This window comes from Phoenix dactylifera, chromosome 4 (genome assembly GCF_051530095.1).
Source record: "Phoenix dactylifera cultivar Ajwa chromosome 4, Ajwa_hap1_PhDact_Kaust_v1.1, whole genome shotgun sequence".
Taxonomy (NCBI): domain Eukaryota; kingdom Viridiplantae; phylum Streptophyta; class Magnoliopsida; order Arecales; family Arecaceae; genus Phoenix; species Phoenix dactylifera.
Window position 1 is genome coordinate 38,741,963 of NC_143193.1, and position 20,031 is coordinate 38,761,993.

Sequence of the window (20,031 nt, forward strand, 5' to 3'; positions counted from 1 at the left end):
TTCGGGGAAAAAAAATTATCCGAAGAGGAAAAACCAAAAGCCGAAAAATTAAAAATAAATATTATCAAAAAATAAAAAAGCGGGCAAAAAATAAAAGGGGTGCAACACGAGGACTTCCCAGGGGGTCACCCATCCTAGTACTACTCTCGCCCAAGCACGCTTAACTGCGGAGTTCTGATGGGATCCGGTGCATTAGTGCTGGTATGATCGCACCCATGACATGCCCTTCGAAACTCCCTTTTATGACAAAGCAGCAGACCTCGATGGCCCGAAACATTCGCGCCGCCGAGGCCGTTCTGGCGTAGGATTCAACACGCTGGTCCCGCTATGCGGCATGGCACCGCGAGTCTCCGGACTCAGTTTATTTTCGAGAAAAAAAATTATCCGAAGAGAAAAAGCCAAAAGCCGAAAAATTAAAAATAAATATTATCAAAAAATAAAAAAGCGGGCAAAAAATAAAAGGGGTGCAACACGAGGACTTCCCAGGGGGTCACCCATCCTAGTACTACTCTCGCCCAAACACGCTTAACTGCGGAGTTCTAATGGGATCCGGTGCATTAGTGCTGGTATGATCGCACCCACGACTCGCCCATCGAAACTCCCTTTTATGACAAAGCAGCAGACCTCGACGGCCCGAGACATTCGCGCCGCCGGGGCCGTTCTGGCGTAGGATTCAACGCGCTGGTCCCGCTATGCGGCATGGCACCGCCAGTCTCCGGACTCAGTTTATTTTCGGGGGAAAAAAATTATCCGAAGAGGAAAAGCCAAAAGCCGAAAAATTAAAAATAAATATTAAAAATAAAAAAGCGGGCAAAAAATAAAAGGGGTGCAACACGAGGACTTCCCAGGGGGTCACCCATCCAAGTACTACTCTCGCCCAAGCACGCTTAACTGCGGAGTTCTGATGGGATCCGGTGCATTAGTGCTGGTATGATCGCACCCATGACATGCCCATCGAAACTCCCTTTTATGACAAAGCAGCAGACCTCGACGGCCCGAGACATTCGCGCCGCCGGGGCCGTTCTGGCGTAGGATTCAACGCGCTGGTCCCGCTATGCGGCATAGCACCGCCAGTCTCCGGACTCAGTTTATTTTCGGGGGAAAAAAATTATCCGAAGAGAAAAAGCCAAAAGCCGAAAAATTAAAAATAAATATTATCAAAAAATAAAAAAGCGGGCAAAAAATAAAAGGGGTGCAACACGAGGACTTCCCAGGGGGTCACCCATCCTAGTACTACTCTCGCCCAAGCACGCTTAACTACGGAGTTCTGATGGGATCCGGTGCCTTAGTGCTGGTATGATCGCACCCATGACATGCCCATCGAAACTTCCTTTTATGACAAAGCAGCAGACCTCGACGGCCCGAGACATTCGCGCCGCCGGGGCCGTTCTGGCGTAGGATTCAACGCGCTGGTCCCGCTATGCGGCATGGCACCGCCAGTTTCCGGACTCAGTTTATTTTCGGGGGAAAAAAATTATCCGAAGAGAAAAAGCCAAAAGCCGAAAAATGAAAAATAAATATTATCAAAAAATAAAAAAGCGGGCAAAAAATAAAAGGGGTGCAACACGAGGACTTCCCTGGGGGCCACCCATCCTAGTACTACTCTCGCCCAAGCACGCTTAACTGCGGAGTTCTGATGGGATCCGGTGCATTAGTGCTAGTATGATCGCACCCATGACATGCCCTTCGAAACTCCCTTTTATGACAAAGCAGCAGACCTCGATGGCCCGAGACATTCGCGCCGCCGGGGACGTTCTGGCGTAGGATTCAACACGCTGGTCCCGCTATGCGGCATGGCACCGCGAGTCCCCGGACTCAGTTTATTTTCTGGGGAAAAAATTATCCGAAGAGAAAAAGCCAAAAGCCGAAAAATTAAAAATAAATATTATCAAAAAATAAAAAAGCGGGCAAAAAATAAAAAGGGTGCAACACGAGGACTTCCCAGGGGGTCACCCATCCTAGTACTAATCTCACCCAAGCACGCTTAACTGCGGAGTTCTGATGGGATCCGGTGCATTAGTGCTGGTATGATCGCACCCATGACATGCCCATCGAAACTCCCTTTTATGACAAAGCAGCAGACCTCGACGGCCCGAGACATTCGCGCCGCCAGGGCCGTTCTGGCGAAGGATTCAACGCGCTGGTCCCGCTATGCGGCATGGCACCGCCAGTCTCCGGACTCAGTTTATTTTCGGGGGAAAAAAATTATCCGAAGAGGAAAAGCCAAAAGCCGAAAAATTAAAAATAAATATTATCAAAAAATAAAAAAACGGGAAAAAAATATAAGGGGTGCAACACGAGGACTTCCCGGGGGGTCACCCATCCTAGTACTACTCTCGCCCAAGCCCGCTTAACTGCGGAGTTCTGATGGGATCCGATGCATTAGTGCTGGTATGATCGCACCCATGACATGCCCTTCGAAACTCCCTTTTATGACAAAGTAACAGACCTCGACGGCCCGAGACATTCGCATCGCCGGGGCCGTTCTGGCGTAGGATTCAACGCGCTGGTCCCGCTATGCGGCATGGCACCGCCAGTCTCCGGACTCAGTTTATTTTCGGAGGAAAAAAATTATCCGAAGAGGAAAAGCCAAAAGCCAAAAAATTAAAAATAAATATTATCAAAAAATAAAAAAGGGGGCAAAAAATAAAAGGGGTGCAACACGAGGACTTCCCAGGGGGTCACCCATCCTAGTACTACTCTCGCCCAAGCACGCTTAACTGCGGAGTTCTGATGGGATCCGGTGCATTAGTGCTGGTATGATCGCACCCATGACATGCCCATCGAAAATCCCTTTTATGACAAAGCAGCAGACCTCGACGACCCGAGACATTCGCGCCGCCGGGGCCGTTCTGGCGTAGGATTCAACGCGCTGGTCCCGCTATGCGGCCTGGCACCGCCAGTCTCCGGACTTAGTTTATTTTCGGGGGAAAAAAATTATCCGAAGAGAAAAAGCCAAAAGTCGAAAAATTAAAAATAAATATTATCAAAAAATAAAAAAACGGGCAAAAAATATAAGGGGTGCAACACGAGGACTTCCCATGGGGTCACCCATCCTAGTACTACTCTCGCCCAAGACCGCTTAACTGCGGAGTTCTGATGGGATCCGGTGCATTAGTGCTGGTATGATCGCACCCATGACATGCCCTTCGAAACTCCCTTTTATGACAAAGCAACAGACCTCGACGGCCCGAGACATTCGCGCCGCCGGGGCCGTTCTGGCGTAGGATTCAACGCGCTGGTCCCGCTATGCGGCATGGCACCGCCAGTCTCCGGACTCAGTTTATTTTCGGGGAAAAAAAATTATCCGAAGAGGAAAAACCAAAAGCCGAAAAATTAAAAATAAATATTATCAAAAAATAAAAAAGCGGGCAAAAAATAAAAGGGGTGCAACAAGAGGACTTCCCGGGGGTCACCCATCCTAGTACTAATCTTGCCCAAGCACGCTTAACTGCGGAGTTCTGATGGGATCCGGTGCATTAGTGCTGGTATGATCGCACCCATGACATGCCCATCGAAACTTCCTTTTATGACAAAGCAGCACACCTCGACGGCCCGAGACATTCGCGCCGCCGGGGCCGTTCTGGCGTAGGATTCAACGCGCTGGTCCCGCTATGTGGCATGGCACCGCCAGTCTCCGGACTCAGTTTATTTTCGGAGGAAAAAAATTATCCGAAGAGGAAAAGCCAAAAGCCAAAAAATTAAAAATAAATATTATCAAAAAATAAAAAAGCGGGCAAAAAATAAAAGGGGTGCAACACGAGGACTTCCCAGGGGGTCACCCATCCTAGTACTACTCTCGCCCAAGCACGCTTAACTGCGGAGTTCTGATGGGATCCGGTGCATTAGTGCTGGGATGATCGCACCCATGACATGCCCTTCGAAACTCCCTCTTATGACAAAGCAGCAGACCTCGATGGCCCGAAACATTCGCGCCGCCGAGGCCGTTCTGGCGTAGGATTCAACACGCTGGTCCCGCTATGCGGCATGGCACCGCGAGTCTCCGGACTCAGTTTATTTTCGGAAAAAAAAATTATCCGAAGAGAAAAAGCCAAAAGCCGAAAAATTAAAAATAAATATTATCAAAAAATAAAAAAGCGGGCAAAAAATAAAAGGGGTGCAACACGAGGACTTCCCAGGGGGTCACCCATCCTAGTACTACTCTCGCCCAAACACGCTTAACTGCGGAGTTCTGATGGGATCCGGTGCATTAGTGCTGGTATGATCGCACCCATGACTCGCCCATCGAAACTCCCTTTTATGACAAAGCAGCAGACCTCGACGGCCCGAGACATTCGCGCCGCCGGGGCCGTTCTGGCGAAGGATTCAACGCGCTGGTCCCGCTATGCGGCATGGCACCGCCAGTCTCCGGACTCAGTTTATTTTCGGAGGAAAAAAATTATCCGAAGAGGAAAAGCCAAAAGCCAAAAAATTAAAAATAAATATTATCAAAAAATAAAAAAGCGGGCAAAAAATAAAAGGGGTGCAACACGAGGACTTCCCAGGGGGTCACCCATCCTAGTACTACTCTCGCCCAAGCACGCTTAACTGCGGAGTTCTGATGGGATCCGGTGCATTAGTGCTGGTATGATCGCACCCATGACATGCCCTTCGAAACTCCCTTTTATGACAAAGCAGCAGACCTCGATGGCTCGAAACATTCGCGCCGCCGAGGCCGTTCTGGCGTAGGATTCAACACGCTGGTCCCGCTATGCGGCATGGCACCGCGAGTCTCCGGACTCAGTTTATTTTCGGGAAAAAAAATTATCCGAAGAGAAAAAGCCAAAAGCCGAAAAATTAAAAATAAATATTATCAAAAAATAAAAAAGCGGGCAAAAAATAAAAGGGGTGCAACACGAGGACTTCCCAGGGGGTCACCCATCCTAGTACTACTCTCGCCCAAACACGCTTAACTGCGGAGTTCTGATGGGATCCGGTGCATTAGTGCTGGTATGATCGCACCCATGACTCGCCCATCGAAACTCCCTTTTATGACAAAGCAGCAGACCTCGACGGCCCGAGACATTCGCACCGCCGGGGCCGTTCTGGCGTAGGATTCAACGCGCTGGTCCCGCTATGCGGCATGGCACCGCCAGTCTCTGGACTCAGTTTATTTTCGGGGGAAAAAAATTATCCGAAGAGGAAAAGCCAAAAGCCGAAAAATTAAAAATAAATATTATCAAAAAATAAAAAAGCGGGCAAAAAATAAAAAGGGTGCAACACGAGGACTTCCCAGGGGGTCACCCATCCTAGTACTACTCTCGCCCAAGCACGCTTAACTGCGGAGTTCTGATGGGATCCGGTGCATTAGTGCTGGTATGATCGCACCCATGACATGCCCATCGAAACTCCCTTTTATGACAAAGCAGCAGACCTCGACGGCCCGAGACATTCGCGCCGCCGGGGCCGTTCTGGCGAAGGATTCAACGCGCTGGTCCCGCTATAAGGCATGGCACCGCCAGTCTCCGGACTCAGTTTATTTTCGGGGGAAAAAAATTATCCGAAGAGGAAAAGCCAAAAGCCGAAAAATTAAAAATAAATATTATCAAAAAATAAAAAAACGGGAAAAAAATATAAGGGGTGCAACACGAGGACTTCCCGGGGGGTCACCCATCCTAGTACTACTCTCGCCCAAGCCCGCTTAACTGCGGAGTTCTGATGGGATCCGATGCATTAGTGCTGGTATGATCGCACCCATGACATGCCCTTCGAAACTCCCTTTTATGACAAAGTAACAGACCTCGACGGCCTGAGACATTCGCATCGCCGGGGCCGTTCTGGCGTAGGATTCAACGCGCTGGTCCCGCTATGCGGCATGGCACCGCCAGTCTCCGGACTCAGTTTATTTTCGGGGGAAAAAAATTATCCGAAGAGGAAAAACCAAAAGCCGAAAAATTAAAAATAAATATTATCAAAAAATAAAAAAGCGGGCAAAAAATAAAAGGGGTGCAACACGAGGACTTCCCGGGGGTCACCCATCCTAGTACTAATCTCGCCCAAGCACGCTTAACTGCGGAGTTCTGATGGGATCCGGTGCATTAGTGCTGGTATGATCGCACCCATGACATGCCCATCGAAACTCCCTTTTATGACAAAGCAGCAGACCTCGACGACCCGAGACATTCGCGCCGCCGGGGCCGTTCTGGCGTAGGATTCAACGCGCTGGGCCCGCTATGCGGCATGGCACCGCCAGTCTCCGGACTCAGTTTATTTTCGAAGGAAAAAAATTATCCGAAGAGGAAAAGCCAAAAGCCAAAAAATTAAAAATAAATATTATCAAAAAATAAAAAAGCGGGCAAAAAATAAAAGGGGTGCAACACGAGGACTTCCCAGGGGGTCACCCATCCTAGTACTACTCTCGCCCAAGCACGCTTAACTGCGGAGTTCTGATGGGATCCGGTGCATTAGTGCTGGTATGATCGCACCCATGACATGCCCTTCGAAACTCCCTTTTATGACAAAGCAGCAGACCTCGATGGCCCGAAACATTCGCGCCGCCGAGGCCGTTCTGGCGTAGGATTCAACACGCTGGTCCCGCTATGCGGCATGGCACCGCGAGTCTCCGGACTCAGTTTATTTTCGGGAAAAAAAATTATCCGAAGAGAAAAAGCCAAAAGCCAAAAAATTAAAAATAAATATTATCAAAAAATAAAAAAGCGGGCAAAAAATAAAAGGGGTGCAACACGAGGACTACCCAGGGGGTCACCCATCCTAGTACTACTCTCGCCCAAACACGCTTAACTGCGGAGTTCTGATGGGATCCGGTGCATTAGTGCTGGTATGATCGCACCCATGACTCGCCCATCGAAACTCCCTTTTATGACAAAGCAGCAGACCTCGACGGCCCGAGACATTCGCGCCGCCGGGGCCGTTCTGGCGTAGGATTCAACGCGCTGGTCCCGCTATGCGGCATGGCACCGCCAGTCTCTGGACTCAGTTTATTTTCGGGGGAAAAAAATTATCCGAAGAGGAAAAGCCAAAAGCCGAAAAATTAAAAATAAATATTAAAAATAAAAAAGCGGGCAAAAAATAAAAGGGGTGCAACACGAGGACTTCCCAGGGGGTCACCCATCCTAGTACTACTCTCGCCCAAGCACGCTTAACTGCGGAGTTCTGATGGGATCCGGTGCATTAGTGCTGGTATGATCGCACCCATGACATGCCCATCGAAACTCCCTTTTATGACAAAGCAGCAGACCTCGACGGCCCGAGACATTCGCGCCGCCGGGGCCGTTCTGGCGTAGGATTCAACGCGCTGGTCCCGCTATGCGGCATAGCACCGCCAGTCTCCGGACTCAGTTTATTTTCGGGGAAAAAAAATTATCCGAAGAGGAAAAGCCAAAAGCCGAAAAATTAAAAATAAATATTATCAAAAAATAAAAAAGCGGGCAAAAAATAAAAGGGGTGCAACACGAGGACTTCCCAGGGGGTCACCCATCCTAGTACTACTCTCGCCCAAGCACGCTTAACTACAGAGTTCTGATGGGATCCGGTGCCTTAGTGCTGGTATGATCGCACCCATGACATGCCCATCGAAACTTCCTTTTATGACAAAGCAGCAGACCTCGACGGCCCGAGACATTCGCGCCGCCGGGGCCGTTCTGGCGTAGGATTCAACACGCTGGTCCCGCTATGCGGCATGGCACCGCGAGTCCCCGGACTCAGTTTATTTTCGGGGGAAAAAATTATCCGAAGAGAAAAAGCCAAAAGCCGAAAAATTAAAAATAAATATTATCAAAAAATAAAAAAGCGGGCAAAAAATAAAGAGGGTGCAACACGAGGACTTCCCAGGGGGTCACCCATCCTAGTACTACTCTCGCCCAAACACGCTTAACTGCGGAGTTCTGATGGGATCCGGTGCATTAGTGCTCGTATGATCGCACCCATGACATGCCCTTCGAAACTCCCTTTTATGACAAAGTAGCAGACCTCGACGGCCCGAGACATTCGCGCCGCCGGGGCCGTTCTGGCGTAGGATTCAACGCGCTGGTCCCGCTATGCGGCATGGCACCGCCAGTCTCCGGACTCAGTTTATTTTCAGGGGAAAAAAATTATCCGAAGAGGAAAAGCCAAAAGCCGAAAAATTAAAAATAAATATTATGAAAAAATAATAAAGCGGGCAAAAAATAAAAGGGGTGCAACACGAGGACTTCCCAGGGGGTCACCCATCCTAGTACTACTCTCGCCCAAGCCCGCTTAACTGCGGAGTTCTGATGGGATCCGGTGCATTAGTGCTGGTATGATCGCACCCATGACATGCCCTTCGAAACTCCCTTTTATGACAAAGCAGCAGACCTCGACGGCCCGAGACATTCGCGCCGCCGGGGCCGTTCTGGCGTAGGATTCAACGCGCTGCTCCCGCTATGCGGCATGGCACCGCCAGTCTCCGGACTCAGTTTATTTTCGGGGGAAAAAAATTATCCGAAGAGGAAAAGCCAAAAGCCGAAAAATTAAAAATAAATATTATCAAAAAATAATAAAGCGGGCAAAAAATAAAAGGGGTGCAACACGAGGACTTCCCAGGGGGTCACCCATCCTAGTACTACTCTCGCCCAAGCCCGCTTAACTGCGGAGTTCTGATGGGATCCGGTGCATTAGTGCTGGTATGATCGCACCCATGACATGCCCTTCGAAACTCCCTTTTATGACAAAGCAGCAGACCTCGACGGCCCGAGACATTCGCGCCGCCGGGGCCGTTCTGGCGTAGGATTCAACGCGCTGGTCCCGCTATGCGGCATGGCACCGCCAGTCTCCGGACTCAGTTTATTTTCGGAGGAAAAAAATTATCCGAAGAGGAAAAACCAAAAGCCGAAAAATTAAAAATAAATATTATCAAAAAATAAAAAAGCGGGCAAAAAATAAAAGGGGTGCAACACGAGGACTTCCCGGGGGTCACCCATCCTAGTACTAATCTCGCCCAAGCACGCTTAACTGCGGAGTTCTGATGGGATCCGGTGCATTAGTGCTGGTATGATCGCACCCATGACATGCCCATCGAAACTCCCTTTTATGACAAAGCAGCAGACCTCGACGACCCGAGACATTCGCGCCGCCGGGGCCGTTCTGGCGTAGGATTCAACGCGCTGGTCCCGCTATAAGGCATGGCACCGCCAGTCTCCGGACTCAGTTTATTTTCGGGGGAAAAAAATTATCCGAAGAGGAAAAACCAAAAGCCGAAAAATTAAAAATAAATATTATCAAAAAATAAAAAAGCGGGCAAAAAATAAAAGGGGTGCAACACGAGGACTTCCCAGGGGGTCACCCATCCTAGTACTACTCTCGCCCAAGCACGCTTAACTGCGGAGTTCTGATGGGATCCGGTGCATTAGTGCTGGTATGATCGCACCCATGACATGCCCTTCGAAACTCCCTTTTATGACAAAGCAGCAGACCTCGATGGCCCGAAACATTCGCGCCGCCGAGGCCGTTCTGGCGTAGGATTCAACACGCTGGTCCCGCTATGCGGCATGGCACCGCGAGTCTCCGGACTCAGTTTATTTTCGAGAAAAAAAATTATCCGAAGAGAAAAAGCCAAAAGCCGAAAAATTAAAAATAAATATTATCAAAAAATAAAAAAGCGGGCAAAAAATAAAAGGGGTGCAACACGAGGACTTCCCAGGGGGTCACCCATCCTAGTACTACTCTCGCCCAAACACGCTTAACTGCGGAGTTCTAATGGGATCCGGTGCATTAGTGCTGGTATGATCGCACCCACGACTCGCCCATCGAAACTCCCTTTTATGACAAAGCAGCAGACCTCGACGGCCCGAGACATTCGCGCCGCCGGGGCCGTTCTGGCGTAGGATTCAACGCGCTGGTCCCGCTATGCGGCATGGCACCGCCAGTCTCCGGACTCAGTTTATTTTCGGGGGAAAAAAATTATCCGAAGAGGAAAAGCCAAAAGCCGAAAAATTAAAAATAAATATTAAAAATAAAAAAGCGGGCAAAAAATAAAAGGGGTGCAACACGAGGACTTCCCAGGGGGTCACCCATCCAAGTACTACTCTCGCCCAAGCACGCTTAACTGCGGAGTTCTGATGGGATCCGGTGCATTAGTGCTGGTATGATCGCACCCATGACATGCCCATCGAAACTTCCTTTTATGACAAAGCAGCAGACCTCGACGGCCCGAGACATTCGCGCCGCCGGGGCCGTTCTGGCGTAGGATTCAACGCGCTGGTCCCGCTATGCGGCATAGCACCGCCAGTCTCCGGACTCAGTTTATTTTCGGGGGAAAAAAATTATCCGAAGAGAAAAAGCCAAAAGCCGAAAAATTAAAAATAAATATTATCAAAAAATAAAAAAGCGGGCAAAAAATAAAAGGGGTGCAACACGAGGACTTCCCAGGGGGTCACCCATCCTAGTACTACTCTCGCCCAAGCACGCTTAACTACGGAGTTCTGATGGGATCCGGTGCCTTAGTGCTGGTATGATCGCACCCATGACATGCCCATCGAAACTTCCTTTTATGACAAAGCAGCAGACCTCGACGGCCCGAGACATTCGCGCCGCCGGGGCCGTTCTGGCGTAGGATTCAACGCGCTGGTCCCGCTATGCGGCATGGCACCGCCAGTTTCCGGACTCAGTTTATTTTCGGGGGAAAAAAATTATCCGAAGAGAAAAAGCCAAAAGCCGAAAAATTAAAAATAAATATTATCAAAAAATAAAAAAGCGGGCAAAAAATAAAAGGGGTGCAACACGAGGACTTCCCAGGGGGCCACCCATCCTAGTACTACTCTCGCCCAAGCACGCTTAACTGTGGAGTTCTGATGGGATCCGGTGCATTAGTGCTGGTATGATCGCACCCATGACTTGCCCATCGAAACTCCCTTTTATGACAAAGTAGCAGACCTCGACGGCCCGAGACATTCGCGCCGCCGGGGCCGTTCTGGCGTAGGATTCAACGCGCTGGTCCCGCTATGCGGCATGGCACCGCCAGTCTCCGGACTCAGTTTATTTTCAGGGGAAAAAAATTATCCGAAGAGGAAAAGCCGAAAGCCGAAAAATTAAAAATAAATATTATGAAAAAATAATAAAGCGGGCAAAAAATAAAAGGGGTGCAACACGAGGACTTCCCAGGGGGTCACCCATCCTAGTACTACTCTCGCCCAAGCCCGCTTAACTGCGGAGTTCTGATGGGATCCGGTGCATTAGTGCTGGTATGATCGCACCCATGACATGCCCTTCGAAACTCCCTTTTATGACAAAGCAGCAGACCTCGACGGCCCGAGACATTCGCGCCGCCGGGGCCGTTCTGGCGTAGGATTCAACGCGCTGCTCCCGCTATGCGGCATGGCACCGCCAGTCTCCGGACTCAGTTTATTTTCGGGGAAAAAAAATTATCCGAAGAGAAAAAGCCAAAAGCTGAAAAATTAAAAATAAATATTATCAAAAAATAAAAAAGCGGGCAAAAAATAAAAGAGGTACAACACGAGGGCTTCCCGGGGGTCACCCATCCTAGTACTAATCTCGCCCAAGCACGCTTAACTGCGGAGTTCTGATGGGATCCGGTGCATTAGTGCTGGTATGATCGCACCCATGACATGCCCATCGAAACTCCCTTTTATGACAAAGCAGCAGACCTCGACGGCCCGAGACATTCGCGCCGCCGGGGCCGTTCTGGCGTAGGATTCAACGCGCTGGTCCCGCTATGCGGCATAGCACCGCCAGTCTCCGGACTCAGTTTATTTTCGGGGGAAAAAAATTATCCGAAGAGGAAAAGCCAAAAGCCGAAAAATTAAAAATAAATATTATCAAAAAATAAAAAAGCGGGCAAAAAATAAAAGGGGTGCAACACGAGGACTTCCCAGGGGGTCACCCATCCTAGTACTACTCTCGCCCAAGCACGCTTAACTACGGAGTTCTGATGGGATCCGGTGCCTTAGTGCTGGTATGATCGCACCCATGACATGCCCATCGAAACTTCCTTTTATGACAAAGCAGCAGACCTCGACGGCCCGAGACATTCGCGCCGCCGGGGCCGTTCTGGCGTAGGATTCAACGCGCTGGTCCCGCTATGCGGCATGGCACCGCCAGTCTCCGGACTCAGTTTATTTTCGGGGGAAAAAAATTATCCGAAGAGAAAAAGCCAAAAGCCGAAAAATTAAAAATAAATATTATCAAAAAATAAAAAAGCGGGCAAAAAATAAAAGGGGTGCAACACGAGGACTTCCCAGGGGGTCACCCATCCCAGTACTACTCTCGCCCAAACACGCTTAACTGCGGAGTTCTGATGGGATCCGGTGCATTAGTGCTGGTATGATCGCACCCATGACTCGCCCATCGAAACTCCCTTTTATGACAAAGCAGCAGACCTCGACGGCCTGAGACATTCGCGCCGTCGGGGCCGTTCTGGCGTAGGATTCAACGCGCTGGTCCCGCTATGCGGCATGGCACCGCCAGTCTCCGGACTCAGTTTATTTTCGGGGGAAAAAAATTATCCGAAGAAAAAAAGCCAAAAGCCGAAAAATTAAAAATAAATATTATCAAAAAATAAAAAAGCGGGCAAAAAATAAAAGGGGTGCAACACGAGGACTTCCCAGGGGGCCACCCATCCTAGTACTACTCTCGCCCCAGCACGCTTAACTGCGGAGTTCTGATGGGATCCGGTGCATTAGTGCTAGTATGATCGCACCCATGACATGCCCTTCGAAACTCCCTTTTATGACAAAGCAGCAGACCTCGATGGCCCGAGACATTCGCGCCGCCGGGGACGTTCTGGCGTAGGATTCAACACGCTGGTCCCGCTATGCGGCATGGCACCGCGAGTCCCCGGACTCAGTTTATTTTCGGGGGAAAAAATTATCCGAAGAGAAAAAGCCAAAAGCCGAAAAATTAAAAATAAATATTATCAAAAAATAAAAAAGCGGGCAAAAAATAAAAAGGGTGCAACACGAGGACTTCCCAGGGGGTCACCCATCCTAGTACTACTCTCGCCCAAGCACGCTTAACTGCGGAGTTCTGATGGGATCCGGTGCATTAGTGCTGGTATGATCGCACCCATGACATGCCCATCGAAACTCCCTTTTATGACAAAGCAGCAGACCTCGACGGCCCGAGACATTCGCGCCGCCGGGGCCGTTCTGGCGAAGGATTCAACGCGCTGGTCCCGCTATAAGGCATGGCACCGCCAGTCTCCGGACTCAGTTTATTTTCGGGGAAAAAAAATTATCCGAAGAGGAAAAGCCAAAAGCCGAAAAATTAAAAATAAATATTATCAAAAAATAAAAAAGCGGGAAAAAAATATAAGGGGTGCAACACGAGGACTTCCCGGGGGGTCACCCATCCTAGTACTACTCTCGCCCAAGCCCGCTTAACTGCGGAGTTCTGATGGGATCCGATGCATTAGTGCTGGTATGATCGCACCCATGACATGCCCTTCGAAACTCCCTTTTATGACAAAGTAACAGACCTCGACGGCCTGAGACATTCGCATCGCCGGGGCCGTTCTGGCATAGGATTCAACGCGCTGGTCCCGCTATGCGGCATGGCACCGCCAGTCTCCGGACTCAGTTTATTTTCGGGGGAAAAAAATTATCCGAAGAGGAAAAACCAAAAGCCGAAAAATTAAAAATAAATATTATCAAAAAATAAAAAAGCGGGCAAAAAATAAAAGGGGTGCAACACGAGGACTTCCCGGGGGTCACCCATCCTAGTACTAATCTCGCCTAAGCACGCTTAACTGCGGAGTTCTGATGGGATCCGTTGCATTAGTGCTGGTATGATCGCACCCATGACATGCCCATCGAAACTCCCTTTTATGACAAAGCAGCAGACCTCGACGACCCGAGACATTCGCGCCGCCGGGGCCGTTCTGGCGTAGGATTCAACGCGCTGGTCCCGCTATGCGGCATGGCACCGCCAGTCTCCGGACTCAGTTTATTTTCGGAGGAAAAAAATTATCCGAAGAGGAAAAGCCAAAAGCCAAAAAATTAAAAATAAATATTATCAAAAAATAAAAAAGCGGGCAAAAAATAAAAGGGGTGCAACACGAGGACTTCCCAGGGGGTCACCCATCCAAGTACTACTCTCGCCCAAGCACGCTTAACTGCGGAGTTCTGATGGGATCCGGTGCATTAGTGCTGGTATGATCGCACCCATGACATGCCCTTCGAAACTCCCTTTTATGACAAAGCAGCAGACCTCGATGGCCCGAAACATTCGCGCCGCCGAGGCCGTTCTGGCGTAGGATTCAACACGCTGGTCCCGCTATGCGGCATGGCACCGCGAGTCTCCGGACTCAGTTTATTTTCGGGAAAAAAAATTATCCGAAGAGAAAAAGCCAAAAGCCGAAAAATTAAAAATAAATATTATCAAAAAATAAAAAAGCGGGCAAAAAATAAAAGGGGTGCAACACGAGGACTACCCAGGGGGTCACCCATCCTAGTACTACTCTCGCCCAAACACGCTTAACTGCGGAGTTCTGATGGGATCCGGTGCATTAGTGCTGGTATGATCGCACCCATGACTCGCCCATCGAAACTCCCTTTTATGACAAAGCAGCAGACCTCGACGGCCCGAGACATTCGCGCCGCCGGGGCCGTTCTGGCGTAGGATTCAACGCGCTGGTCCCGCTATGCGGCATGGCACCGCCAGTCTCCGGACTCAGTTTATTTTCGAGGGAAAAAAATTATCCGAAGAGGAAAAGCCAAAAGCCGAAAAATTAAAAATAAATATTAAAAATAAAAAAGCGGGCAAAAAATAAAAGGGGTGCAACACGAGGACTTCCCAGGGGGTCACCCATCCTAGTACTACTCTCGCCCAAGCACGCTTAACTGCGGAGTTCTGATGGGATCCGATGCATTAGTGCTGGTATGATCGCACCCATGACATGCCCATCGAAACTCCCTTTTATGACAAAGCAGCAGACCTCGATGGCCCGAAACATTCGCGCCGCCGAGGCCGTTCTGGCGTAGGATTCAACACGCTGGTCCCGCTATGCGGCATGGCACCGCGAGTCTCCGGACTCAGTTTATTTTCGGGAAAAAAAATTATCCGAAGAGAAAAAGCCAAAAGCCGAAAAATTAAAAATAAATATTATCAAAAAATAAAAAAGCGGGCAAAAAATAAAAGGGGTGCAACACGAGGACTACCCAGGGGGTCACCCATCCTAGTACTACTCTCGCCCAAACACGCTTAACTGCGGAGTTCTGATGGGATCCGGTGCATTAGTGCTGGTATGATCGCACCCATGACTCGCCCATCGAAACTCCCTTTTATGACAAAGCAGCAGACCTCGACGGCCCGAGACATTCGCGCCGCCGGGGCCGTTCTGGCGTAGGATTCAACGCGCTGGTCCCGCTATGCGGCATGGCACCGCCAGTCTCCGGACTCAGTTTATTTTCGAGGGAAAAAAATTATCCGAAGAGGAAAAGCCAAAAGCCGAAAAATTAAAAATAAATATTAAAAATAAAAAAGCGGGCAAAAAATAAAAGGGGTGCAACACGAGGACTTCCCAGGGGGTCACCCATCCTAGTACTACTCTCGCCCAAGCACGCTTAACTGCGGAGTTCTGATGGGATCCGGTGCATTAGTGCTGGTATGATCGCACCCATGACATGCCCATCGAAACTCCCTTTTATGACAAAGCAGCAGACCTCGACGGCCCGAGACATTCGCGCCGCCGGGGCCGTTCTGGCGTAGGATTCAACGCGCTGGTCCCGCTATGCGGCATAGCACCGCGAGTCTCCGGACTCAGTTTATTTTCGGGGGAAAAAAATTATCCGAAGAGGAAAAGCCAAAAGCCGAAAAATTAAAAATAAATATTATCAAAAAATAAAAAAGCGGGCAAAAAATAAAAGGGGTGCAACACAAGGACTTCCCAGGGGGTCACCCATCCTAGTACTACTCTCGCCCAAGCACGCTTAACTACGGAGTTCTGATGGGATCCGGTGCCTTAGTGCTGGTATGATCGCACCCATGACATGCCCATCGAAACTTCCTTTTATGACAAAGCAGCAGACCTCGACGGCCCGAGACATTCGCGCCGCCGGGGCCGTTCTGGCGTAGGATTCAACACGCTGGTCCCGCTATGCGGCATGGCACCGCGAGTCCCCGGACTCAGTTTATTTTCGGGGGAAAAAATTATCCGAAGAGAAAAAGCCAAAAGCCGAAAAATTAAAAATAAATATTATCAAAAAATAAAAAAGCGGGCAAAAAATAAAAAGGGTGCAACACGAGGACTTCCCAGGGGGTCACCCATCCTAGTACTACTCTCGCCCAAGCACGCTTAACTGCGGAGTTCTGATGGGATCCGGTGCATTAGTGCTGGTATGATCGCACCCATGACATGCCCATCGAAACTCCCTTTTATGACAAAGCAGCAGACCTCGACGGCCCGAGACATTCGCGCCGCCGGGGCCGTTCTGGCGAAGGATTCAACGCGCTGGTCCCGCTATAAGGCATGGCACCGCCAGTCTCCGGACTCAGTTTATTTTCGGGGGAAAAAAATTATCCGAAGAGGAAAAGCCAAAAGCCGAAAAATTAAAAATAAATATTATCAAAAAATAAAAAAACGGGAAAAAAATATAAGGGGTGCAACACGAGGACTTCCCGGGGGGTCACCCATCCTAGTACTACTCTCGCCCAAGCCCGCTTAACTGCGGAGTTCTGATGGGATCCGATGCATTAGTGCTGGTATGATCGCACCCATGACATGCCCTTCGAAACTCCCTTTTATGACAAAGTAACAGACCTCGACGGCCTGAGACATTCGCATCGCCGGGGCCGTTCTGGCGTAGGATTCAACGCGCTGGTCCCGCTATGCGGCATGGCACCGCCAGTCTCCGGACTCAGTTTATTTTCGGGGGAAAAAAATTATCCGAAGAGGAAAAACCAAAAGCCAAAAAATTAAAAATAAATATTATCAAAAAATAAAAAAGCGGGCAAAAAATAAAAGGGGTGCAACACGAGGACTTCCCAGGGGGTCACCCATCCAAGTACTACTCTCGCCCAAGCACGCTTAACTGCGGAGTTCTGATGGGATCCGGTGCATTAGTGCTGGTATGATCGCACCCATGACATGCCCTTCGAAACTCCCTTTTATGACAAAGCAGCAGACCTCGATGGCCCGAAACATTCGCGCCGCCGAGTCCGTTCTGGCGTAGGATTCAACACGCTGGTCCCGCTATGCGGCATGGCACCGCGAGTCTCCGGACTCAGTTTATTTTCGGGAAAAAAAATTATCCGAAGAGAAAAAGCCAAAAGCCGAAAAATTAAAAATAAATATTATCAAAAAATAAAAAAGCGGGCAAAAAATAAAAGGGGTGCAACACGAGGACTACCCAGGGGGTCACCCATCCTAGTACTACTCTCGCCCAAACACGCTTAACTGCGGAGTTCTGATGGGATCCGGTGCATTAGTGCTGGTATGATCGCACCCATGACTCGCCCATCGAAACTCCCTTTTATGACAAAGCAGCAGACCTCGACGGCCCGAGACATTCGCGCCGCCGGGGCCGTTCTGGCGTAGGATTCAACGCGCTGGTCCCGCTATGCGGCATGGCACCGCCAGTCTCCGGACTCAGTTTATTTTCGGGGGAAAAAAATTATCCGAAGAGGAAAAGCCAAAAGCCGAAAAATTAAAAATAAATATTAAAAATAAAAAAGCGGGCAAAAAATAAAAGGGGTGCAACACGAGGACTTCCCAGGGGGTCACCCATCCTAGTACTACTCTCGCCCAAGCACGCTTAACTGCGGAGTTCTGATGGGATCCGGTGCATTAGTGCTGGTATGATCGCACCCATGACATGCCCATCGAAACTCCCTTTTATGACAAAGCAGCAGACCTCGACGGCCCGAGACATTCGCGCCGCCGGGGCCGTTCTGGCGTAGGATTCAACGCGCTGGTCCCGCTATGCGGCATAGCTCCGCCAGTCTCCGGACTCAGTTTATTTTCGGGGGAAAAAAATTATCCGAAGAGGAAAAGCCAAAAGCCGAAAAATTAAAAATAAATATTATCAAAAAATAAAAAAGCGGGCAAAAAATAAAAGGGGTGCAACACGAGGACTTCCCAGGGGGTCACCCATCCTAGTACTACTCTCGCCCAAGCACGCTTAACTACGGAGTTCTGATGGGATCCGGTGCCTTAGTGCTGGTATGATCGCACCCATGACATGCCCATCGAAACTTCCTTTTATGACAAAGCAGCAGACCTCGACGGCCCGAGACATTCGCGCCGCCGGGGCCGTTCTGGCGTAGGATTCAACACGCTGGTCCCGCTATGCGGCATGGCACCGCGAGTCCCCGGACTCAGTTTATTTTCGGGGGAAAAAATTATCCGAAGAGAAAAAGCCAAAAGCCGAAAAATTAAAAATAAATATTATCAAAAAATAAAAAAGCGGGCAAAAAATAAAAAGGGTGCAACACGAGGACTTCCCAGGGGGTCACCCATCCTAGTACTACTCTCGCCCAAGCACGCTTAACTGCGGAGTTCTGATGGGATCCGGTGCATTAGTGCTGGTATGATCGCACCCATGACATGCCCATCGAAACTCCCTTTTATGACAAAGCAGCAGACCTCGACGGCCCGAGACATTCGCGCCGCCGGGGCCGTTCTGGCGAAGTATTCAACGCGCTGGTCCCGCTATAAGGCATGGCACCGCCAGTCTCCGGACTCAGTTTATTTTCGGGAGAAAAAAATTATCCGAAGAGGAAAAGCCAAAAGCCGAAAAATTAAAAATAAATATTATCAAAAAATAAAAAAACGGGAAAAAAATATAAGGGGTGCAAAACGAGGACTTCCCGGGGGGTCACCCATCCTAGTACTACTCTCGCCCAAGCCCGCTTAACTGCGGAGTTCTGATGGGATCCGATGCATTAGTGCTGGTATGATCGCACCCATGACATGCCCTTCGAAACTCCCTTTTATGACAAAGTAACAGACCTCGACGGCCTGAGACATTCGCATCGCCGGGGCCGTTCTGGCGTAGGATTCAACGCGCTGGTCCCGCTATGCGGCATGGCACCGCCAGTCTCCGGACTCAGTTTATTTTCGGGGGAAAAAAATTATCCGAAGAGGAAAAACCAAAAGCCGAAAAATTAAAAATAAATATTATCAAAAAATAAAAAAGCGGGCAAAAAATAAAAGGGGTGCAACACGAGGACTTCCCGGGGGTCACCCATCCTAGTACTAATCTCGCCCAAGCACGCTTAACTGCGGAGTTCTGATGGGATCCGGTGCATTAGTGCTGGTATGATCGCACCCATGACATGCCCATCGAAACTCCCTTTTATGACAAAGCAGCAGACCTCGACGACCCGAGACATTCGCGCCGCTGGGGCCGTTCTGGCGTAGGATTCAACGCGCTGGTCCCGCTATGCGGCATGGCACCGCCAGTCTCCGGACTCAGTTTATTTTCGGAGGAAAAAAATTATCCGAAGAGGAAAAGCCAAAAGCCAAAAAATTAAAAATAAATATTATCAAAAAATAAAAAAGCGGGCAAAAAATAAAAGGGGTGCAACACGAGGACTTCCCAGGGGGTCACCCATCCAAGTACTACTCTCGCCCAAGCACGCTTAACTGCGGAGTTCTGATGGGATCCGGTGCATTAGTGCTGGTATGATCGCACCCATGACATGCCCTTCGAAACTCCCTTTTATGACAAAGCAGCAGACCTCGATGGCCCGAAACATTCGCGCCGCCGAGGCCGTTCTGGCGTAGGATTCAACACGCTGGTCCCGCTATGCGGCATGGCACCGCGAGTCTCCGGACTCAGTTTATTTTCGGGAAAAAAAATTATCCGAAGAGAAAAAGCCAAAAGCCGAAAAATTAAAAATAAATATTATCAAAAAATAAAAAAGCGGGCAAAAAATAAAAGGGGTGCAACACGAGGACTACCCAGGGGGTCACCCATCCTAGTACTACTCTCTCCCAAACACGCTTAACTGCGGAGTTCTGATGGGATCCGGTGCATTAGTGCTGGTATGATCGCACCCATGACTCGCCCATCGAAACTCCCTTTTATGACAAAGCAGCAGACCTCGACGGCCCGAGACATTCGCGCCGCCGGGGCCGTTCTGGCGTAGGATTCA

At 49.5% G+C, this 20,031-nt stretch overlaps 54 non-coding genes and 1 pseudogene across 54 annotated transcripts; all 55 read right to left on the reverse strand.

Moving 5' to 3' along the window:
* Positions 1 to 96: 96 nt before the first annotated feature.
* LOC149766341 (5S ribosomal RNA) lies at positions 97 to 215 on the reverse strand. The gene has a single exon (XR_016411513.1). It is a non-coding gene; the product is annotated as a 5S ribosomal RNA (ribosomal RNA).
* A 246-nt stretch (positions 216 to 461) lies between these two features.
* Positions 462 to 580, reverse strand: LOC149766342 (5S ribosomal RNA). Its single transcript, XR_016402160.1, has one exon. It is a non-coding gene; the product is annotated as a 5S ribosomal RNA (ribosomal RNA).
* Positions 581 to 823: 243 nt separating this feature from the next.
* Positions 824 to 942, reverse strand: LOC149766343 (5S ribosomal RNA). Its single transcript, XR_016411696.1, has one exon. It is a non-coding gene; the product is annotated as a 5S ribosomal RNA (ribosomal RNA).
* A 247-nt stretch (positions 943 to 1,189) lies between these two features.
* On the reverse strand, positions 1,190 to 1,308 carry LOC149766344 (5S ribosomal RNA). The gene has a single exon (XR_016400712.1). It is a non-coding gene; the product is annotated as a 5S ribosomal RNA (ribosomal RNA).
* A 247-nt stretch (positions 1,309 to 1,555) lies between these two features.
* On the reverse strand, positions 1,556 to 1,674 carry LOC149766345 (5S ribosomal RNA). The gene has a single exon (XR_016405552.1). It is a non-coding gene; the product is annotated as a 5S ribosomal RNA (ribosomal RNA).
* Positions 1,675 to 1,920: 246 nt separating this feature from the next.
* LOC149766346 (5S ribosomal RNA) lies at positions 1,921 to 2,039 on the reverse strand. The gene has a single exon (XR_016403157.1). It is a non-coding gene; the product is annotated as a 5S ribosomal RNA (ribosomal RNA).
* Positions 2,040 to 2,286: 247 nt separating this feature from the next.
* LOC149766347 (5S ribosomal RNA) lies at positions 2,287 to 2,405 on the reverse strand. The gene has a single exon (XR_016406929.1). It is a non-coding gene; the product is annotated as a 5S ribosomal RNA (ribosomal RNA).
* Positions 2,406 to 2,652: 247 nt separating this feature from the next.
* LOC149766348 (5S ribosomal RNA) lies at positions 2,653 to 2,771 on the reverse strand. Its single transcript, XR_016411514.1, has one exon. It is a non-coding gene; the product is annotated as a 5S ribosomal RNA (ribosomal RNA).
* A 247-nt stretch (positions 2,772 to 3,018) lies between these two features.
* Positions 3,019 to 3,137, reverse strand: LOC149766349 (5S ribosomal RNA). The gene has a single exon (XR_016406487.1). It is a non-coding gene; the product is annotated as a 5S ribosomal RNA (ribosomal RNA).
* A 247-nt stretch (positions 3,138 to 3,384) lies between these two features.
* Positions 3,385 to 3,502, reverse strand: LOC149766350 (5S ribosomal RNA). Its single transcript, XR_016408554.1, has one exon. It is a non-coding gene; the product is annotated as a 5S ribosomal RNA (ribosomal RNA).
* Positions 3,503 to 3,749: 247 nt separating this feature from the next.
* On the reverse strand, positions 3,750 to 3,868 carry LOC149766351 (5S ribosomal RNA). The gene has a single exon (XR_016402575.1). It is a non-coding gene; the product is annotated as a 5S ribosomal RNA (ribosomal RNA).
* A 246-nt stretch (positions 3,869 to 4,114) lies between these two features.
* On the reverse strand, positions 4,115 to 4,233 carry LOC149766352 (5S ribosomal RNA). The gene has a single exon (XR_016401074.1). It is a non-coding gene; the product is annotated as a 5S ribosomal RNA (ribosomal RNA).
* Positions 4,234 to 4,480: 247 nt separating this feature from the next.
* LOC149766353 (5S ribosomal RNA) lies at positions 4,481 to 4,599 on the reverse strand. The gene has a single exon (XR_016411516.1). It is a non-coding gene; the product is annotated as a 5S ribosomal RNA (ribosomal RNA).
* A 246-nt stretch (positions 4,600 to 4,845) lies between these two features.
* LOC149766354 (5S ribosomal RNA) lies at positions 4,846 to 4,964 on the reverse strand. Its single transcript, XR_016401076.1, has one exon. It is a non-coding gene; the product is annotated as a 5S ribosomal RNA (ribosomal RNA).
* A 247-nt stretch (positions 4,965 to 5,211) lies between these two features.
* LOC149766355 (5S ribosomal RNA) lies at positions 5,212 to 5,330 on the reverse strand. The gene has a single exon (XR_016412438.1). It is a non-coding gene; the product is annotated as a 5S ribosomal RNA (ribosomal RNA).
* A 247-nt stretch (positions 5,331 to 5,577) lies between these two features.
* LOC149766356 (5S ribosomal RNA) lies at positions 5,578 to 5,696 on the reverse strand. The gene has a single exon (XR_016406930.1). It is a non-coding gene; the product is annotated as a 5S ribosomal RNA (ribosomal RNA).
* A 247-nt stretch (positions 5,697 to 5,943) lies between these two features.
* On the reverse strand, positions 5,944 to 6,061 carry LOC149766357 (5S ribosomal RNA). The gene has a single exon (XR_016404997.1). It is a non-coding gene; the product is annotated as a 5S ribosomal RNA (ribosomal RNA).
* A 247-nt stretch (positions 6,062 to 6,308) lies between these two features.
* On the reverse strand, positions 6,309 to 6,427 carry LOC149766358 (5S ribosomal RNA). Its single transcript, XR_016411518.1, has one exon. It is a non-coding gene; the product is annotated as a 5S ribosomal RNA (ribosomal RNA).
* Positions 6,428 to 6,673: 246 nt separating this feature from the next.
* On the reverse strand, positions 6,674 to 6,792 carry LOC149766359 (5S ribosomal RNA). The gene has a single exon (XR_016405105.1). It is a non-coding gene; the product is annotated as a 5S ribosomal RNA (ribosomal RNA).
* A 243-nt stretch (positions 6,793 to 7,035) lies between these two features.
* On the reverse strand, positions 7,036 to 7,154 carry LOC149766360 (5S ribosomal RNA). Its single transcript, XR_016411519.1, has one exon. It is a non-coding gene; the product is annotated as a 5S ribosomal RNA (ribosomal RNA).
* A 247-nt stretch (positions 7,155 to 7,401) lies between these two features.
* On the reverse strand, positions 7,402 to 7,520 carry LOC149766361 (5S ribosomal RNA). The gene has a single exon (XR_016403311.1). It is a non-coding gene; the product is annotated as a 5S ribosomal RNA (ribosomal RNA).
* A 246-nt stretch (positions 7,521 to 7,766) lies between these two features.
* On the reverse strand, positions 7,767 to 7,885 carry LOC149766362 (5S ribosomal RNA). The gene has a single exon (XR_016406526.1). It is a non-coding gene; the product is annotated as a 5S ribosomal RNA (ribosomal RNA).
* A 247-nt stretch (positions 7,886 to 8,132) lies between these two features.
* Positions 8,133 to 8,251, reverse strand: LOC149766363 (5S ribosomal RNA). The gene has a single exon (XR_016402904.1). It is a non-coding gene; the product is annotated as a 5S ribosomal RNA (ribosomal RNA).
* A 247-nt stretch (positions 8,252 to 8,498) lies between these two features.
* On the reverse strand, positions 8,499 to 8,617 carry LOC149766364 (5S ribosomal RNA). Its single transcript, XR_016402905.1, has one exon. It is a non-coding gene; the product is annotated as a 5S ribosomal RNA (ribosomal RNA).
* Positions 8,618 to 8,864: 247 nt separating this feature from the next.
* LOC149766365 (5S ribosomal RNA) lies at positions 8,865 to 8,982 on the reverse strand. The gene has a single exon (XR_016404998.1). It is a non-coding gene; the product is annotated as a 5S ribosomal RNA (ribosomal RNA).
* Positions 8,983 to 9,229: 247 nt separating this feature from the next.
* LOC149766366 (5S ribosomal RNA) lies at positions 9,230 to 9,348 on the reverse strand. The gene has a single exon (XR_016411520.1). It is a non-coding gene; the product is annotated as a 5S ribosomal RNA (ribosomal RNA).
* Positions 9,349 to 9,594: 246 nt separating this feature from the next.
* Positions 9,595 to 9,713, reverse strand: LOC149766367 (5S ribosomal RNA). Its single transcript, XR_016402161.1, has one exon. It is a non-coding gene; the product is annotated as a 5S ribosomal RNA (ribosomal RNA).
* A 243-nt stretch (positions 9,714 to 9,956) lies between these two features.
* On the reverse strand, positions 9,957 to 10,075 carry LOC149766368 (5S ribosomal RNA). Its single transcript, XR_016411697.1, has one exon. It is a non-coding gene; the product is annotated as a 5S ribosomal RNA (ribosomal RNA).
* Positions 10,076 to 10,322: 247 nt separating this feature from the next.
* LOC149766369 (5S ribosomal RNA) lies at positions 10,323 to 10,441 on the reverse strand. The gene has a single exon (XR_016400713.1). It is a non-coding gene; the product is annotated as a 5S ribosomal RNA (ribosomal RNA).
* Positions 10,442 to 10,688: 247 nt separating this feature from the next.
* Positions 10,689 to 10,807, reverse strand: LOC149766370 (5S ribosomal RNA). Its single transcript, XR_016405157.1, has one exon. It is a non-coding gene; the product is annotated as a 5S ribosomal RNA (ribosomal RNA).
* A 247-nt stretch (positions 10,808 to 11,054) lies between these two features.
* LOC149766371 (5S ribosomal RNA) lies at positions 11,055 to 11,173 on the reverse strand. The gene has a single exon (XR_016402906.1). It is a non-coding gene; the product is annotated as a 5S ribosomal RNA (ribosomal RNA).
* A 247-nt stretch (positions 11,174 to 11,420) lies between these two features.
* On the reverse strand, positions 11,421 to 11,538 carry LOC149766372 (5S ribosomal RNA). The gene has a single exon (XR_016408142.1). It is a non-coding gene; the product is annotated as a 5S ribosomal RNA (ribosomal RNA).
* A 247-nt stretch (positions 11,539 to 11,785) lies between these two features.
* Positions 11,786 to 11,904, reverse strand: LOC149766373 (5S ribosomal RNA). Its single transcript, XR_016400714.1, has one exon. It is a non-coding gene; the product is annotated as a 5S ribosomal RNA (ribosomal RNA).
* Positions 11,905 to 12,151: 247 nt separating this feature from the next.
* LOC149766374 (5S ribosomal RNA) lies at positions 12,152 to 12,270 on the reverse strand. The gene has a single exon (XR_016400917.1). It is a non-coding gene; the product is annotated as a 5S ribosomal RNA (ribosomal RNA).
* Positions 12,271 to 12,517: 247 nt separating this feature from the next.
* LOC149766375 (5S ribosomal RNA) lies at positions 12,518 to 12,636 on the reverse strand. The gene has a single exon (XR_016405062.1). It is a non-coding gene; the product is annotated as a 5S ribosomal RNA (ribosomal RNA).
* A 246-nt stretch (positions 12,637 to 12,882) lies between these two features.
* On the reverse strand, positions 12,883 to 13,001 carry LOC149766376 (5S ribosomal RNA). The gene has a single exon (XR_016412439.1). It is a non-coding gene; the product is annotated as a 5S ribosomal RNA (ribosomal RNA).
* A 247-nt stretch (positions 13,002 to 13,248) lies between these two features.
* LOC149766377 (5S ribosomal RNA) lies at positions 13,249 to 13,367 on the reverse strand. Its single transcript, XR_016406931.1, has one exon. It is a non-coding gene; the product is annotated as a 5S ribosomal RNA (ribosomal RNA).
* A 247-nt stretch (positions 13,368 to 13,614) lies between these two features.
* Positions 13,615 to 13,732, reverse strand: LOC149766378 (5S ribosomal RNA; annotated as a pseudogene).
* A 247-nt stretch (positions 13,733 to 13,979) lies between these two features.
* On the reverse strand, positions 13,980 to 14,098 carry LOC149766379 (5S ribosomal RNA). Its single transcript, XR_016411698.1, has one exon. It is a non-coding gene; the product is annotated as a 5S ribosomal RNA (ribosomal RNA).
* Positions 14,099 to 14,344: 246 nt separating this feature from the next.
* LOC149766380 (5S ribosomal RNA) lies at positions 14,345 to 14,463 on the reverse strand. Its single transcript, XR_016405106.1, has one exon. It is a non-coding gene; the product is annotated as a 5S ribosomal RNA (ribosomal RNA).
* A 243-nt stretch (positions 14,464 to 14,706) lies between these two features.
* On the reverse strand, positions 14,707 to 14,825 carry LOC149766381 (5S ribosomal RNA). Its single transcript, XR_016402465.1, has one exon. It is a non-coding gene; the product is annotated as a 5S ribosomal RNA (ribosomal RNA).
* Positions 14,826 to 15,071: 246 nt separating this feature from the next.
* On the reverse strand, positions 15,072 to 15,190 carry LOC149766382 (5S ribosomal RNA). Its single transcript, XR_016405107.1, has one exon. It is a non-coding gene; the product is annotated as a 5S ribosomal RNA (ribosomal RNA).
* Positions 15,191 to 15,433: 243 nt separating this feature from the next.
* Positions 15,434 to 15,552, reverse strand: LOC149766383 (5S ribosomal RNA). The gene has a single exon (XR_016411521.1). It is a non-coding gene; the product is annotated as a 5S ribosomal RNA (ribosomal RNA).
* A 247-nt stretch (positions 15,553 to 15,799) lies between these two features.
* Positions 15,800 to 15,918, reverse strand: LOC149766384 (5S ribosomal RNA). The gene has a single exon (XR_016402454.1). It is a non-coding gene; the product is annotated as a 5S ribosomal RNA (ribosomal RNA).
* A 246-nt stretch (positions 15,919 to 16,164) lies between these two features.
* Positions 16,165 to 16,283, reverse strand: LOC149766385 (5S ribosomal RNA). The gene has a single exon (XR_016412440.1). It is a non-coding gene; the product is annotated as a 5S ribosomal RNA (ribosomal RNA).
* Positions 16,284 to 16,530: 247 nt separating this feature from the next.
* LOC149766386 (5S ribosomal RNA) lies at positions 16,531 to 16,649 on the reverse strand. The gene has a single exon (XR_016406932.1). It is a non-coding gene; the product is annotated as a 5S ribosomal RNA (ribosomal RNA).
* Positions 16,650 to 16,896: 247 nt separating this feature from the next.
* LOC149766387 (5S ribosomal RNA) lies at positions 16,897 to 17,015 on the reverse strand. Its single transcript, XR_016411700.1, has one exon. It is a non-coding gene; the product is annotated as a 5S ribosomal RNA (ribosomal RNA).
* A 246-nt stretch (positions 17,016 to 17,261) lies between these two features.
* LOC149766388 (5S ribosomal RNA) lies at positions 17,262 to 17,380 on the reverse strand. Its single transcript, XR_016405108.1, has one exon. It is a non-coding gene; the product is annotated as a 5S ribosomal RNA (ribosomal RNA).
* A 243-nt stretch (positions 17,381 to 17,623) lies between these two features.
* Positions 17,624 to 17,742, reverse strand: LOC149766389 (5S ribosomal RNA). Its single transcript, XR_016411522.1, has one exon. It is a non-coding gene; the product is annotated as a 5S ribosomal RNA (ribosomal RNA).
* A 247-nt stretch (positions 17,743 to 17,989) lies between these two features.
* LOC149766390 (5S ribosomal RNA) lies at positions 17,990 to 18,108 on the reverse strand. The gene has a single exon (XR_016400715.1). It is a non-coding gene; the product is annotated as a 5S ribosomal RNA (ribosomal RNA).
* A 246-nt stretch (positions 18,109 to 18,354) lies between these two features.
* On the reverse strand, positions 18,355 to 18,473 carry LOC149766391 (5S ribosomal RNA). Its single transcript, XR_016412441.1, has one exon. It is a non-coding gene; the product is annotated as a 5S ribosomal RNA (ribosomal RNA).
* Positions 18,474 to 18,720: 247 nt separating this feature from the next.
* LOC149766392 (5S ribosomal RNA) lies at positions 18,721 to 18,839 on the reverse strand. Its single transcript, XR_016408110.1, has one exon. It is a non-coding gene; the product is annotated as a 5S ribosomal RNA (ribosomal RNA).
* A 247-nt stretch (positions 18,840 to 19,086) lies between these two features.
* LOC149766393 (5S ribosomal RNA) lies at positions 19,087 to 19,204 on the reverse strand. Its single transcript, XR_016404999.1, has one exon. It is a non-coding gene; the product is annotated as a 5S ribosomal RNA (ribosomal RNA).
* A 247-nt stretch (positions 19,205 to 19,451) lies between these two features.
* LOC149766394 (5S ribosomal RNA) lies at positions 19,452 to 19,570 on the reverse strand. Its single transcript, XR_016411701.1, has one exon. It is a non-coding gene; the product is annotated as a 5S ribosomal RNA (ribosomal RNA).
* Positions 19,571 to 19,816: 246 nt separating this feature from the next.
* LOC149766395 (5S ribosomal RNA) lies at positions 19,817 to 19,935 on the reverse strand. The gene has a single exon (XR_016408644.1). It is a non-coding gene; the product is annotated as a 5S ribosomal RNA (ribosomal RNA).
* Positions 19,936 to 20,031: the final 96 nt, after the last annotated feature.